General features: G+C 49.8%; 1 protein-coding gene across 8 annotated transcripts in view; it reads right to left on the bottom strand.

The window, feature by feature from the left end:
* Nucleotides 1-16,322, bottom strand: part of LOC140390078 (kyphoscoliosis peptidase-like) — a 930,728-nt gene that overhangs the window by 642,376 nt on the left and 272,030 nt on the right. The window lies entirely within an intron of this gene.

The raw sequence follows: 16,322 nt of genomic DNA, 5'->3' as shown, positions 1-16,322 counted from the left end.
CATTACTACCAGTTTCCTGTCACTCGGTCAACTTTGCATCCATGCTGCCATTAACCCTTTTATTCCATATTTTCTTCCCCCTCATAGAACATAGAACATACAGTGCAGAAGGAGGCCATTCGGCCCATCGAGTCTGCACCAACCCACGTTAAGCCCTCACTTCCACCCTATCCTGGTAACCCAATAACTCCTCCTAACCTTTTTGGTCACTTCGGGCAATTTATCATGGCCAATCCATCTACCCTGCGCATCTTTGGACTGTGTGAGGAAACCGGGGCACCCGGAGGAAACCCACACAGACACGGAGAGAACGTGCAAACTCCGCACAGACAGTGACCCAGCGGGTCATTCCCGGCTCCTTTTGCCACTAATTCCCAATGTCTCTGGAAACAAATTCTTATTTTCTCAATCCAAAGCCTTTATGATTTTTAACATCTCTGTCACATTTCCTTTCAGCCTACCCTTCTCCAGGAGGAACAATCCCACTTCTACAACCTCTCTACATACCTGAAATCTCACATAACTCATACCATTCGGTACATCTCCACTAGCCCCTCTGCAAGGCTCTGATATCTTTTCTACAGTGTGGTGCCCAGAATTGACAATGGTGGAATTTTATTGAAATAGACCTAGGCCAGAATTGTACCTTGTCCGGGCTGACACGCACCAACTGTAAAGCGCCGAAAATCGCACAAGAAGACATCGGGATCGCAACATATTTACACAATCCTGCATGAGCGATTGAATACCAATCGCTCATGCAAGATTGTGTAAATATGTTGCGGGTTCATGTTTTTTGAAAAGGCACATGAGAACATTTATACCTACAATTACCACACCCTGGACTAGTGCGTGGTCAATTCGAGCCCCACTTGACCTGGAGTCGCAACACAAGTGAATTAACCAGTAATTCTGATAAAAATACCTGAAGCTTTTGGCCCTTGGCTGTACAATAATTAGTCACCAGGTTTGTAAGTTTAAACAATCTGTTTACTGTTTACTTAGAACAAAGAATATAATTAAATATGCAGCAATAGTTAACTATTATTTAACTCCACTTTAACTTGCCCTCACCCCCCACACGCACACACAAGACAAACAAACAAAGACCCGAAAGGCGTAAAATAAGAGGTAAAAAAAGAAGAGTCTTCGTTTCAGATGCTTCTTTCCAGCACCTTACTTCTCTTCAAACCTTCCTTTCAGTTCAAGGTTTTTACTGTAGATTTATTCAGGTCTCTGTAGTTTGAGGAATACAGCACTCAGCCTTTCTGGTGCGAGAGCGAGGGAGAGTCCTGTTTTTCTTTACAGTATGCAATGGTTTTCCTGTAGATTCATTCCTTCAGGTTCTCGACAATGCTAGAAATGCGGCACTCACAGCTTTTCTGGAGAAAACACAGAGGAGGAAGAGTCCTTGTCCCTCTGCTTCCAGAAGTCAAACTGAGCTGCTTGGAACTCTAAAAATCATTCCTGGATCACATGACATACTTCCTTTCTAGTGATGCCATGCTGCTACCTATTAAAGGCACTTTACAACAGGTATCACTGATCTGAGTGATCAAGCATTGCTCGAGGCACTGCTTTCTGCCTGAAGCCAAGTGGATCTCTCCCAGCAACATCTGACAGTGACTGCTTTGGTGGCAGAAAGGGGCAAGCCTGGTTACACATGAATCAGAACAAAAAGTCACATCAAAGGAAGCTAAGTGGATCACTCAGGTAAATGCATAAAATGTATGGGGTACAGGTCTCTGGCACAGAGTCTGTCCCTGTTGCTCAGAAGGGAAGGGGGAGAGGAGAAGAGCATTAGTCATTGGCGACTCCATAGTTAGGGGGATAGATAGGAGATTCTGTGGGAACGAGAGAGACTCATGGTTGGTGTGTTGCCTCCCAGGTGCCAGGGTGTGTGATGTCTCAGATCGTGTTTTCGGGATCCTTAAGGGGGAGGGGGAGCAGCCCCAAGTCGTGGTCCACATAGGTACCAACGACATAAGTAGGAAAAGGGATCGGGATGTAAGGCAGGAATTCAGGGAGCTAGGGTGGAATCTTAGATCTAGGGCAAACAGAGTTATTATCTCTGGGTTGTTACTCGTGCCACGTGATAGCGAGACGAGGAATAGGGAGAGAGAGGAGTTGAACACGTGGCTAAAGGGATGGTGCAGGAGGGAGGGTTTCAGATTTCTGGATAATTGGGGCTCATTCTGGGGTCGGTGGGACCTCTACAAACGGGATGGTCTGCACCTGGACCAGAGGGGTACCAATATTCTGGGGGGGAAATTTGCTAATGCTCTTCGGGAGGGTTTAAACTAGTTCAGCAGGGGTTGGGAACCTGAATTGTAGCTCCAGTTTACAGGAGGTTGAGAGTAGTGAGGTCATGAGTAGGGTTTCAAAGTCGCAGGAGTGTACTGGCAGGCAGGAAGGTGGTTTAAAGTGTGTCTTCTTCAATTCCAGGAGCATCCGGAATAAGGTGGGCGAACTTGCAGCATGGGTTGCTACCTGGGAATTCGATGTTGTGGCCATTTCGGAGACATGGTTAGAGAAGGGACAGGAATGGTTGTTGCAGGTGCCAGGATATAGATATTTCAGTAAGCTCAGGGAAGGTGGTAAAAGAGGGGGAGGGGTGGCATTGTTAGTCAAGGACAGTATTACGGTGGCAGAAAGGACATTTGATGAGGACTCGTCTACTGAGGTAATATGGGCTGAGGTTAGAAACAGGAAAGGAGAGGTTACCCTGTTAGGGGTTTTCTATAGGCCTCCGAAAAGTTCCAGAGATGTAGAGGAGAGGATTGCAAAGATGATTCTGGATAGGAGCAAAAGCAACAGGGTAGTTGTTATGGGGGACTTTAACTTTCCAAATATTGACTGGAAACGCTATAGTTCACTCGAACTATTAGATGGGTCCGTTTTTGTACAATGTGAGCAGGAGGGTTTCCTGACACAGTATGTAGATAGGCCAATGAGAGGCGAGGCCATTTTGGATTTGGTACTGGGTAATGAACCAGGACAGGTGTTCGATTTGGAGGTAGATGAGCACTTTGGTGATAGTGACCACAATTCGATGACGTTTACTGTAGTGATGGAAAGGGATAGGTATATACCAAAGGGCAAGAGTTATATCTGGGGGAAAGGCAATTATGATGCAATGAGGCAAGACTTAGGATACATCGGATAGGGAGGAAAACTGCAAGGGATGGGCACAATGGAAATGTGGAGCTTGTTCAAGGAACAGCTACTGCGTGTCCTTGATAAGTATGTACCTGTCAGGCAGGGAGGAAGTGGTCGAGTGAGGGAACCGTGGTTTACTAAAGCAGTCGAAACACTTGTCAAGAGGAAGGAGGAGGCTGATGTAAAGATGAGACATGAAGGTTCAGTTAGCGCGCTCGAGAGTTACAAGTTAGCTAGGCAGGACCTAAAGAGAGAGCTAAGAAGAGCCAGGAGGGGACATGAGAAGTCTTTGGCAGGTAGGATCAAGGATAACCCCAAAGCTTTCTATCGATATGTCAGGAATAAAAGAATGACTTGGGTAAGAGTAGGGCCAGTCAAGGACAGACATGGGAAGTTGTGCTTGGAGTCCGAGGTGATAGGAGAGGTGCTAAATGAATATTTTTCGTCAGTATTCACACAGGAAAAAGGCAATGTTGTCGAGGAGAATACTGAGATTCAGGCTACTAGACTAGAAGGGCTTGAAGTTCATATGGAGGAGGTGTTAGCAATTCTGGAAAGCGTGAAAATAGATAAGTCACCTGGGCCGGATGGGATTTATCCTAGGATTCTCTGGGAGCCTTACTTCTGTTGTGGGAAAAATCTTGGAAAGGTTTATGAGAGATAGGATGTATAATCATCTGGAAGGAATAATTTGATTAGAGATAGTCAACACGGTTTTGTGAAGGGTAGGTCGTGCCTCACAAACCTGAAAGAGTTCTTTGAGAAGGCGACCAAACATGTGGATGAGGGTAAAGCAGTTGATGTGGTGTATATGGATTTCAGTAAAGCGTTTGATAAGGTTCCCCAAGGTAGGCTACTGCAGAAAATACGGAGGCATGGGATTCAGGGTGATTTAGCAGTTTGGATGAGAAATTGGCTAGCTGGAAGAAGACAAAGGGTGGTGGTTGATGGGAAATGTTCAGACTGGAGTCCAGTTACTAGTGGTGTACCCCAAGGATCTGTTTTGGGGCCACTGCTGTTTGTCATTTTTATAAATGACCTGGAGGAGGGCGTAGAAGGATGGGTGAGTAAATTTGCAGATGACACTAAAGTCGGTGGTGTTGTGTACAGTGCGGAAGGATGTTACAAGTTACAGCGGGACATAGATAAGCTGCAGCGCTGGGCTGAGAGGTGGCAAATGGAGTTTAATGCAGAAAAGTGTGAGGTGATTCATTTTGGAAGGAATAACAGGAAGACTGAGTACTGGGATAATGGTAAGATTCTTGGCAGTGTTGATGAGCAGAGAGATCTCGGTGTCCATGTGCATGGATCCCTGAAAATTGCCACTCAGGTTGAGAGGGTTGTTAAGAAGGCGTACAGTGTGTTAGCTTTTATTGGTAGAGGGATTGAGTTTATGAGCCATGAGGTCATGTTGCAGCTGTACAACACTCTGGTGCGGCCGCATTTGGAGTATTGTGTGCAATTCTGGTCGCCGCACTATAGGAAGGATGTGGAAGCATTGGAAAGGTTGCAGACGAGATTTACCAGAATGTTGCCTGGTATGGAGGGTAGATCTTATGAGGAAAGGCTGAGGGACTTGAGGCTGTTTTCGTTAGAGAGAAGAAGGTTAAGAGGTGACTTAATTGAGGCATACAAGATGATCAGAGGATTGGATAGGGTGGACAGTGAGAGCCTTTTTCTTCGGATGGTGATGTCTAGCATGAGGGGACATACCTTTAAATTGAGGGGAGATAGATATAAGCCAGATGTCAGAGGTAGGTTCTTTACTCAGAGAGTAGTAAGGGCGTGGAATGCCGTGCCTGCAACAGTAGTGGACTCGCCAACACTAAGGACATTCAAATGGTCATTGGATAGACATATGGACAATGAGGGAATACTGTAGATGGGCTTTAGAGTGGTTTCACAGGTCGGCACAACATCGAGGGCCGAAGGGCCTGTACTGCGCTGTAATGTTCTATGTTCTATGTTCTCTGTTCTATTTCTACGGTAGGATATTGAGGAGCAAAATCAGAAATATTTTTTCACACCAAGGGTAGTGGGAATTCTGGGGTGAAATTCTCCGTTATCGGCGCAAAGTCCGCCGATCGGCGCAAAAAACGGCGCAAATCTGACTTGCGTCACGCTGGAAAAATGGTTGAAAAGTCTCCGGCCCGAAATGGGCTAGCAGCGATGTGACGGGATCCGCGCTTGCGCACGTGGTTCACGCCGTGCAGCGTCATACACGCCGCACGGCGTGACGGCTCATAAGGACGCGCTGCTCCCCCCCACCCGACCGGAACACCCGACCGTAACACCCGACTGGATGGCTGGCCGCCGCTCAGCCCCGATTTTCCAGTCACGGGATGTGGAGGCGCTCCTGGACGCAGTGGAGCAGAGGAGGGAGGCCCTGTATCCCGGGCACGGCCGCAGAGTTGCCCCACGCCACAGCCGGCGTCTGTGGAGGGTGGTGGCAGAGGCTGTCACCGCTGCGGCCCTGACACCACGGACAGGCACCCAGTGCCACAAGAAGGTGAATGACCTTGTCAGAGCAGGCAGGGTGAGCCTCCCCCCCGCCCGATATCCATATCCCTCTCCCCCATATCCCCCCTCCCCATATCCCCCCTCCCCCATATCCCCCCTCCCCATATCTCCCCTCCCACAAATCCCCCATATCCCCAAATCCCCCCTCCCCCATATCCCCCCTCCCCCATACTCCCCCTCCCCATATCCCCCTCCCCCATATCCCCCCTCCCCATATCCCCCCTCCCCCATATCCCCCTCCCCCATATCCCCCTCCCCATATCCCCCATCCCCCATATCCCCCTCCCCATATCCCCCCTCCCCCATATCCCCCATATCCCCCTCCCCACATCCCCATACCCCATATCCCCCCTCCCCCATATCCCCCTCCCCATATCCCTCCTCCCCCATGTCCCCCCTCCCCATATCCCCCTCCCCCATATCCCCCCTCCCCCACTCCCCCCTTCCCCCATATCCCCCTCCCCATATCCACCCTCCCCATATCCCCCCCCATATCCCCCTCCCCATATCCCCCTCCCCCATATCCCCCCTCCCCCATTAACCCCATCACCATATCCCCCCCATATCCCCCATATCCCCCCCCATATCCCCCTCCCCATATCCACCATATCCCCCTCCCCATATCCCCCATATCCCCCCTCCTCCATATCCCCCCTCCCCATATCCCCCCTCCCCCATATCCCCCACTCCCCCATATCCCCCTCCCCCATATTCCCCCTCCCCATATCCCCCCTCCCCCATATCCCCCTTCCCCATATACCCCCACCCCCATATCCCCTTCCCCATATCCCCCTCCCCCATATCCCCCCTCCCCATATCCCCCTCCCCCATATCCCCATATCTCACCTCCCCATATCCCCCCTCCCCCATATCCCCCCTCCCCATATAGCCCCTCCCCTATATCCCCCCTCCCCCATATCCCCCCTCCCCCATATCCCCCCTCCCCCATATCCCCCATATACCCCTGCCCCATATCCCCCATATCCCCCCTCCCCATATCACCCTCCCCCATATCCCCCATATCCCCCTCCCCCATATCCTCCCTCCCCCATATCCCCCCTCTCCCATATCCCCCTCCCCATATCCCCCATATCCCCCCTCCCCCATATCCCCCACATCCCCCATACCCCCCTCCCCCATATCCCCCCTCCCCCATATCCCCCCTCCCCATATCCCCCTCCCCCATATCCCCCATATCCCCAAGTGAATCCAGCCCTAACCTTAACCTCTGCAATACACGCGCAACCGATGGCGTGCATTCATATACTTGCCTAACACTGTTGCCTTTTACCCCTGCCACCACCCCCGCCACAGGAGAAGCGTGCACACAACAATAGGGTGCATGTGAGGACTGGAGGAGGCCCCGCTGATGAGAGGCCACTGACCGAACACGAGGAAAGGGCCCTGGAACTGGCTGGCGTACCTGAGGACCGGGAGGTTGCTGATGCAGAGGTCGGGGGCGTACTAGCAAGTGAGCCACCGACAGCCCGTCCCCATATCCCCCCTCCCCCATATCACCTGATCACTGCCTGCATGTCTAACCATGCATGCTTCATTGTGTATCGCAGGAGCAAACGTCGAGGCACCCATCCCCGCAGATGCTGACCGCCCGCAGGATGCCCCTCGGAGGCCACGGGAGACGGAGAGACCCGGACCCTCCGGCATGCGACGCCCGCAGGATGCCCCTCGCACACCACGGGAGACGGAGAGACCCGGACCCTCCGGCGTGCGACGCCCGCAGGATGCCCCTCGCACACCACGGGAGACGCAGGAAAAATTTAATTTAGTTGTTAGCCAGATCTTGGTAGAAAGTTAGAGGAATGGCAGGGAAGGGAGTGCAATGTTCCTCCTGCAGGATGTTTGAGGTGAGGGATGCAGTTAGTGTCCCTGCTGATTTTACCTGCAGGAAGTGCTGCCATCTCCAGCTCCTCCAAGACCGAGTTAGGGAACTGGAGCTGGAGTTGGAAGAACTTCGGATCATTCGGGAGTCAGAAGGGGTCATAGATAGCAGCTTCAGGGAATTAGTTACACCAAAGATTGGAGATAGGTGGGTAACTGTAAGAGGGACTGGGAAAAAGCAGTCAGTGCAGGGATCCCCTGCGGTCGTTCCCCTGAGAAACAAGTATACCGCTTTGGATACTTGCGGGGGGGGGACTTACCAGGGGTAAGCCATGGGGTACGGGCCTCTAGCACGGAGTCTGTCCCTGTTGCTCAGAAGGGAAGGGGGGAGAGGAGCAGAGCATTAGTAATTGGGGACTCTATAGTCAGGGGCACAGATAGGAGATTTTGTGGGAGCGTGAGAGACTCACGTTTGGTATGTTGCCTCCCAGGTGCAAGGGTACGTGATGTCTCGGATCGTGTTTTCCGGGTCCTTAGGGGGAGAGGGAGCAGCCCCAAGTCGTGGTCCACATTGGCACTAACGACATAGGTAGGAAAGGGGACAAGGATGTCAGGCAGGCTTTCAGGGAGCTAGGATGGAAGCTCAGAACTAGAACCAACAGAGTTGTTATCTCTGGGTTGTTGCCCGTGCCACGTGATAGTGAGATGAGGAATAGGGAGAGAGAGCATTTAAACACGTGGCTACAGGGATGGTGCAGGCGGGAGGGATTCAGATTTCTGGATAACTGGGGCTCTTTCTGGGGAAGGTGGGACCTCTACAGACAGGATGGTCTACATCTGAACCTGAGGGGCACAAATATCCTGGGGGGGAGATTTGTTAGTGCTCTTTGGGGGGGTTTAAACTAATGCAGCAGGGGCATGGGAACCTGGATTGTAGTTTTAGGGTAAGGGAGAATGAGAGTATAGAGGTCAGGAGCACAGATTTGACGTCGCAGGAGGGGGCCAGTGTTCAGGTAGGTGGTCTGAAGTGTGTCTTCTTCAATGCCAGGAGTATACTAAACAAGGTAGGGGAACTGGCAGCATGGGTTGGTACCTGGGACTTCGATGTTGTGGCCATTTCGGAGACATGGATAGAGCAGGGACAGGAATGGATGTTGCAGATTCCGGGGTTTAGGTGTTTTAGTAAGCTCAGAGAAGGAGGCAAAAGAGGGGGAGGTGTGGCGCTGCTAGTCAAGAGCAGTATTACGGTGGCGGAGAGGATGCTAGATGGGGACTCTTCTTCCGAGGTAGTATGGGCTGATGTTAGAAACAGGAAAGGAGAGGTCACCCTGTTGGGAGTTTTTTATAGGCCTCCTAATAGTTCTAGGGATGTAGAGGAAAGGATGGCGAAGATGATTCTGGATAAGAGCGAAAGTAACAGGGTAGAGTTATTATGGGAGACTTTAACTTTCCAAATATTGACTGGAAAAGATATAGTTCGAGTACAATAGATGGGTCGTTTTTTGTACAGTGTGTGCAGGAGGGTTTCCTGAAACAATATGTTGACAGGCCAACAAGAGGCGAGGCCACGTTGGATTTGGTTTTGGATAATGAACCAGGCCAGGTGTTGGATTTGGAGGTAGGAGAGCACTTTGGGGACAGTGACCACAATTCGGTGACGTTTACGTTAATGATGGAAAGGGATAAGTATACACCGCAGGGCAAGAGTTATAGCTGGGGGAAGGGCAATTATGATGCCATTAGACGTGACTTGCGGGGGATAAGGTGGAGAAGTAGGCTGCAAGTGTTGGGCACACTGGATAAGTGGGGCTTGTTCAAGGATCAGCTACTGCGTGTTCTTGATAAGTATGTACCGGTCAGGCAGGGAGGAAGGCGTCGAGCGAGGGAACCGTGGTTTACCAAGGAAGTGGAATCTCTTGTTAAGAGGAAGAAGGAGGCCTATGTGAAGATGAGGTGTGAAGTTTCAGTTGGGGCGATGGATAGTTACAAGGTAGCGAGGAAGGATCGAAAGAGAGAGCTAAGACGAGCAAGGAGGGGACATGAGAAGTATTTGGCAGGAAGGATCAAGGAAAACCCAAAAGCTTTTGATAGGTCTGTCAGGAATAAGCGAATGACTCGGGAAAGAGTAGGACCAGTCAAGGACAGGGATGGGAAATTGTGTGTGGAGTCTGAAGAGATAGGCGAGATACTAAATGAATATTTTTCGTCAGTATTCACTCAGGAAAAAGATAATGTTGTGGAGGAGAATGCTGAGCCCCAGGCTAATAGAATAGATGGCATTGAGGTACGTAGGGAAGAGGTGTTGGCAATTCTGGACAGGCTTAAAATAGATAAGTCCCCGGGACCTGATGGGATTTATCCTAGGATTCTCTGGGAGGCCAGGGAAGAGATTGCTGGACCTTTGGCTTTGATTTTTATGTCATCATTGGCTACAGGAATAGTGCCAGAGGACTGGAGGACAGCAAATGTGGTCCCTTTGTTCAAAAAGGGGAGCAGAGACAACCCCGGCAACTATAGACCGGTGAGCTTCACGTCTGTAGTGGGTAAAGTCTTGGAGGTGACTATAAGAGACAAGATTTATAATCACCTAGATAGGAATAATATGATCAGGGATAGTCAGCATGGCTTTGTGAAAGGTAGGTCATGCCTCACAAACCTTATTGAGTTCTTTGAGAAGGTGACTGAACAGGTAGACGAGGGTAGAGCAGTTGGTGTGGTGTATATGGATTTCAGCAAAGCGTTTGATAAGGTTCCCCACGGTAGGCTATTGCAAAAAATACGGAGGCTGGGGATTGAGGGTAATTTAGAGATGTGGATCAGAAATTGGCTAGCTGAAAGAAGACAGAGGGTGGTGGTTGATGGGAAATGTTCAGAATGGAGTACAGTCACAAGTGGAGTACCACAAGGATCTGTTCTGGGGCCGTTGCTGTTTGTCATTTTTATCAATGACCTAGAGGAAGGCGCAGAAGGGTGGGTGAGTAAATTTGCAGACGATACTAAAGTCGGTGGTGTTGTCGATAGTGTAGAAGGGAGTAGCAGGTTACAGAGGGATATAGATAAGCTGCAGAGCTGGGCTGAGAGGTGGCAAATGGAGTTTAATGTAGAGAAGTGTGAGGTGATTCACTTTGGAAGGAATAACAGGAATGCGGAATATTTGGCTCATGGTAAAGTTCTTGAAAGTGTGGATGAGCAGAGGGATCTAGGTGTCCATGTACATAGATCCCTGAAAGTTGCCACCCAGGTTGATAGGGTTGTGAAGAAGGCCTATGGAGTGTTGGCCTTTATTGGTAGAGGGATTGAGTTCCGGAGTTGGGAGGTCATGTTGCAGCTGTACAGAACTCTGGTACGGCCGCATTTGGAGTATTGCGTACAGTTCTGGTCACCGCATTATAGGAAGGACGTGGAGGCTTTGGAGCGGGTGCAGAGGAGATTTACCAGGATGTTGCCTGGTATGGAGGGAAAATCTTATGAGGAAAGGCTGATGGACTTGAGGTTGTTTTCGTTGGAGAGAAGAAGGTTAAGAGGAGACTTAATAGAGGCATACAAAATGATCAGGGGGTTGGATAGGGTGGACAGTGAGAGCCTTCTCCCGCGGATGGATATGGCTGGCACGAGGGGACATAACTTTAAACTGAGGGGTAATAGATATAGGACAGAGGTAGGTTCTTTACGCAAAGAGTAGTGAGGCCGTGGAATGCCCTACCTGCTACAGTAGTGAACTCGCCAACATTGAGGGCATTTAAAAGTTTATTGGATAAACATATGGATGATAATGGCATAGTGTAGGTTAGATGGCTTTTGTTTCGGTGCAACATCGTGGGCCGAAGGGCCTGTACTGCGCTGTATTATTCTATGTTCTATGTTCTATGTTCACTACTGTAGCAGGTAGGGCATTCCACGGCCTCACTACTCTTTGCGTAAAGAACCTACCTCTGACCTCTGTCCTATATCTATTACCCCTCAGTTTAAAGCTATGTCCCCTCGTGCCAGCCATTTCCATCCGCGGGAGAAGGCTCTCACTGTCCACCCTATCCAACCCCCTGATCATTTTGTATGCCTCTATTAAGACTCCTCTTAACCTTCTTCTCTCCAACGAAAACAACCTCACGTCCATCAGCCTTTCCTCATAAGATTTCCCCTCCATACCAGGCAACATCCTGGTAAATCTCCTCTGCACCCGCTCCAAAGCCTCCACGTCCTTCCTATAATGCGGTGACCAGAACTGTACGCAATACTCCAAATGCGGCCGTACCAGAGTTCTGTACAGCTGCAACATGACCTCCCGACTCCGGAACTCAATCCCTCTACCAATAAAGGCCAACACTCCATAGGCCTTCTTCACAACCCTATCAACCTGGGTGGCAACTTTCAGGGATCTATGTACATGGACACCTAGATCCCTCTGCTCATCCACACTTTCAAGAACTTTACCATGAGCCAAATATTCCGCATTCCTGTTATTCCTTCCAAAGTGAATCACCTCACACTTCTCTACATTAAACTCCATTTGCCACCTCTCAGCCCAGCTCTGCAGCTTATCTATATCCCTCTGTAACCTGCTACATCCTTCCACACTATCGACAACACCACCGACTTTAGTATCGTCTGCAAATTTACTCACCCACCCTTCTGCGCCTTCCTCTAGGTCATTGATAAAAATGACAAACAGCAACGGCCCCAGAACAGATCCTTGTGGTACTCCACTTGTGACTGTACTCCATTCTGAACATTTCCCATCAACCACCACCCTCTGTCTTCTTTCAGCTAGCCAATTTCTGATCCACATCTCTAAATCACCCTCAATCCCCAGCCTCCGTATTTTTTGCAATAGCCTACCGTGGGGAACCTTATCAAATGCTTTGCTGAAATCCATATACACCACATCAACTGCTCTACCCTCGTCTACCTGTTCAGTCACCTTCTCAAAGAACTCAATAAGGTTTGTGAGGCATGACCTACCCTTCACAAAGCCATGCTGACTATCCCTGATCATATTATTCCTATCTAGATGATTATAAATCTTGTCTCTTATAATCCCCTCCAAGACTTTACCCACTACAGACGTGAGGCTCACCGGTCTATAGATGCCGGGGTTGTCTCTGCTCCCCTTTTTGAACAAAGGGACCACATTTGCTGTCCTCCAGTCCTCTGGCACTATTCCTGTAGCCAATGATGACATAAAAATCAAAGCCAAAGGTCCAGCAATCTCTTCCCTGGCCTCCCATAGAATCCTAGGATAAATCCCATCAGGTCCCGGGGACTTATCTATTTTCAGCCTGTCCAGAATTGCCAACACCTCTTCCCTACGTACCTCAATGCCATCTATTCTATTAGCCTGGGGCTCAGCATTCTCCTCCACAACATTATCTTTTTCCTGAGTGAATACTGACGAAAAATATTCATTTAGTATCTCGCCTATCTCTTCAGACTCCACACACAATTTCCCATCCCTGTCCTTGACTGGTCCTACTCTTTCCCTAGTCATTCGCTTATTCCTGACAAACCTATAGAAAGCTTTTGGGTTTTCCTTGATCCTTCCTGCCAAATACTTCTCATGTCCCCTCCTTGCTCGTCTTAGCTCTCTCTTTAGATCCTTCCTCGCTACCTTGTAACTATCCATCGCCCCAACCGAAACTTCACACCTCATCTTCACATAGGCCTCCTTCTTCCTCTTAACAAGAGATTCCACTTCCATGGTAAACCACGGTTCCCTCGCTCGACGCCTTCCTCCCTGTCTGACCGGTACATACTTATCAAGAACACGCAGTAGCTGATCCTTGAACAAGCCCCACTTATCCAGTGTGCCCAACACTTGCAGCCTACTTCTCCACCTTATCCCCCCCAAGTCACGTCTAATGGCATCATAATTGCCCTTCCCCCAGCTATAACTCTAGCCCTGCGGTGTATACTTATCCCTTTCCATCATTAACGTAAACGTCACCGAATTGTGGTCACTGTCCCCAAAGTGCTCTCCTACCTCCAAATCCAACACCTGGCCTGGTTCATTACCCAAAACCAAATCCAACGTGGCCTCGCCTCTTGTTGGCCTGTCAACATATTGTTTCAGGAAACCCTCCTGCACACACTGTACAAAAAACGACCCATCTATTGTACTCAAACTATATCTTTTCCAGTCAATATTTGGAAAGTTAAAGTCTCCCATAATAACTACCCTGTTACTTTCGCTCATATCCAGAATCATCTTCGCCATCCTTTCCTCTACATCCCTAGAACTATTAGGAGGCTTATAAAAAACTCCCAACAGGGTGTCCTCTCCTTTCCTGTTTCTAACTTCAGCCCATACTACCTCGGAAGAAGAGTCCCCATCTAGCATCCTCTCCGCCACCGTAATACTGCTCTTGACTAGCAGCGCCACACCTCCCCCTCTTTTGCCTCCTTCTCTGAGCTTACTAAAACACCTAAACCCCGGAATCTGCAACATCCATTCCTGTCCCTGCTCTATCCATGTCTCCGAAATGGCCACAACATCGAAGTCCCAGGTACCAACCCACGCTGCCAGTTCCCCTACCTTGTTTCGTATACTCCTGGCATTGAAGTAGACACACTTCAAACCACCTACCTGAACACTGGCCCCCTCCTGCGACGTCAAATCTGTGCTCCTGACCTCTATACTCTCATTCTCCCTTACCCTAAAACTACAATCCAGGTTCCCATGCCCCTGCTGCATTAGTTTAAACCCCCCCAAAGAGCACTAACAAATCTCCCCCCCAGGATATTTGTGCCCCTCAGGTTCAGATGTAGACCATCCTGTCTGTAGAGGTCCCACCTTCCCCAGAAAGAGCCCCAGTTATCCAAAAATCTGAATCCCTCCCGCCTGCACCATCCCTGTAGCCACGTGTTTAAATGCTCTCTCTCCCTATTCCTCATCTCACTATCACGTGGCACGGGCAACAACCCAGAGATAACAACTCTGTTGGTTCTAGTTCTGAGCTTCCATCCTAGCTCCCTGAAAGCCTGCCTGACATCCTTGTCCCCTTTCCTACCTATGTCGTTGGTACCAATGTGGACCACGACTTGGGGCTGCTCCCCCTCCCCCCTAAGGACCCGGAAAACACGATCCGAGACATCACGTACCCTTGCACCTGGGAGGCAACATACCAAACGTGAGTCTCTCACGCTCCCACAAAATCTCCTATCTGTGCCCCTGACTATAGAGTCCCCAATTACTAATGCTCTGCTCCTCTCCCCCTTCCCTTCTGAGCAACAGGGACAGACTCCGTGCCAGAGGCCCGTACCCCATGGCTTACCCCTGGTAAGTCGTCCCCCCCACAAGTATCCAAAGCGGTATACTTGTTTCTCAGGGGAACGACCGCAGGGGATCCCTGCACTGACTGTTTTTTCCCAGTCCCTCTTACAGTTACCCACCTATCTCCAATCTTTGGTGTAACTAATTCCCTGAAGCTGCTATCTATGACCCCTTCTGCCTCCCGAATGATCCGAAGTTCTTCCAACTCCAGCTCCAGTTCCCTAACTCGGTCTTGGAGGAGCTGGAGATGGCAGCACTTCCTGCAGGTAAAATCAGCAGGGACACTAACTGCATCCCTCACCTCAAACATCCTGCAGGAGGAACATTGCACTCCCTTCCCTGCCATTCCTCTAACTTTCTACCAAGATCTGGCTAACAACTAAATTAAATTTTTATAAAAAATAATAATAATATAATAAAATATGGTACTTACCTCAGACCAATGGGTTTTATTATTAGGTTAGAGGAGGAGGGCGGGTGGGAGACACTACACGTGTAGTGTCTCGGGTTTCCTCTCCACCAGAATTTATTGGGGAGGGTCTTCCCAGACGTCCGCGGGTCGACTTCCTGTTCCCGCCTAAAAAAACTAATTTAAAAAAAAAGAAAAATTCTCAGCTCCTGCTGAAATTGACTAACCAGCCAGCTCCACTCCCGCCGAAATCGACTGGCCTGCCCCTGCAAAGACAAGTGCTTTTAAAGGTTGACTTACCTCCCAGCAACCTCCTTCCGCAATGCTCCCGCTGAAACTGACTCACCAGCTGTTCTCCCGCCGAAATCGACTGGCCTGCCCCTGCAAAGACAAGTGCTTTTAAAGGTTGACTTACCTCTCAGCAACCTCCTTCCGCAATGCTCCCGCTGAAACTGACTCACCAGCTGTTCTCCCGCCGAAATCGACTGGCCTGCCCCTGCAAAGACAAGTGCTTTTAAAGGTTGACTTACCTCCCAGCAACCTCCTTCCGCAATGCTGCCGCTGAAACTGACTCACCAGCTGTTCTCCCGCCGAAATCGACTGGCCTGCCCCTGCAAAGACAAGTGCTTTTAAAGGTTGACTTACCTCCCAGCAACCTCCTTCCGCAATGCTCCCGCTGAAACTGACTCACCAGTTGTTCTCCCGCCGAAATCGACTGGCCTGCCCCTGCAAAGACAAGTGCTTTTAAAGGTTGACTTACCTCCCAGCAACCTCCTTCCGCAATGCTCCCGCTGAAACTGACTCACCAGCTGTTCTCACGCCGAAATCGACTGGCCTGCCCCTGCAAAGACAAGTGCTTTTAATGGTTGACTTACCTCCCAGCAACCTCCTTCCGCAATGCTCCCGCTGAAACTGACTCACCAGCTGTTCTCACGCCGAAATCGACTGGCCTGCCCCTGCAAAGACAAGTGCTTTTAAAGGTTGACTTACCTCCCAGCAACCTCCTTCCGCAATGCTCCCGCTGAAACTGACTCACCAGCTGTTCTCCCGCCGAAATCGACTCAAATCGAAATCGAAATATGGTGCAGTTCAGGTGAAGCCTATCTGCAAGAATAGATTAACCTCTGG

This window comes from Scyliorhinus torazame, chromosome 14 (assembly GCF_047496885.1).
Source record: "Scyliorhinus torazame isolate Kashiwa2021f chromosome 14, sScyTor2.1, whole genome shotgun sequence".
NCBI classification, from domain to species: Eukaryota; Metazoa; Chordata; class Chondrichthyes; order Carcharhiniformes; family Scyliorhinidae; genus Scyliorhinus; species Scyliorhinus torazame.
The sequence above is the reverse complement of the archived record's forward strand: the minus strand, read 5'-3'. Positions and strand labels throughout refer to the sequence as shown.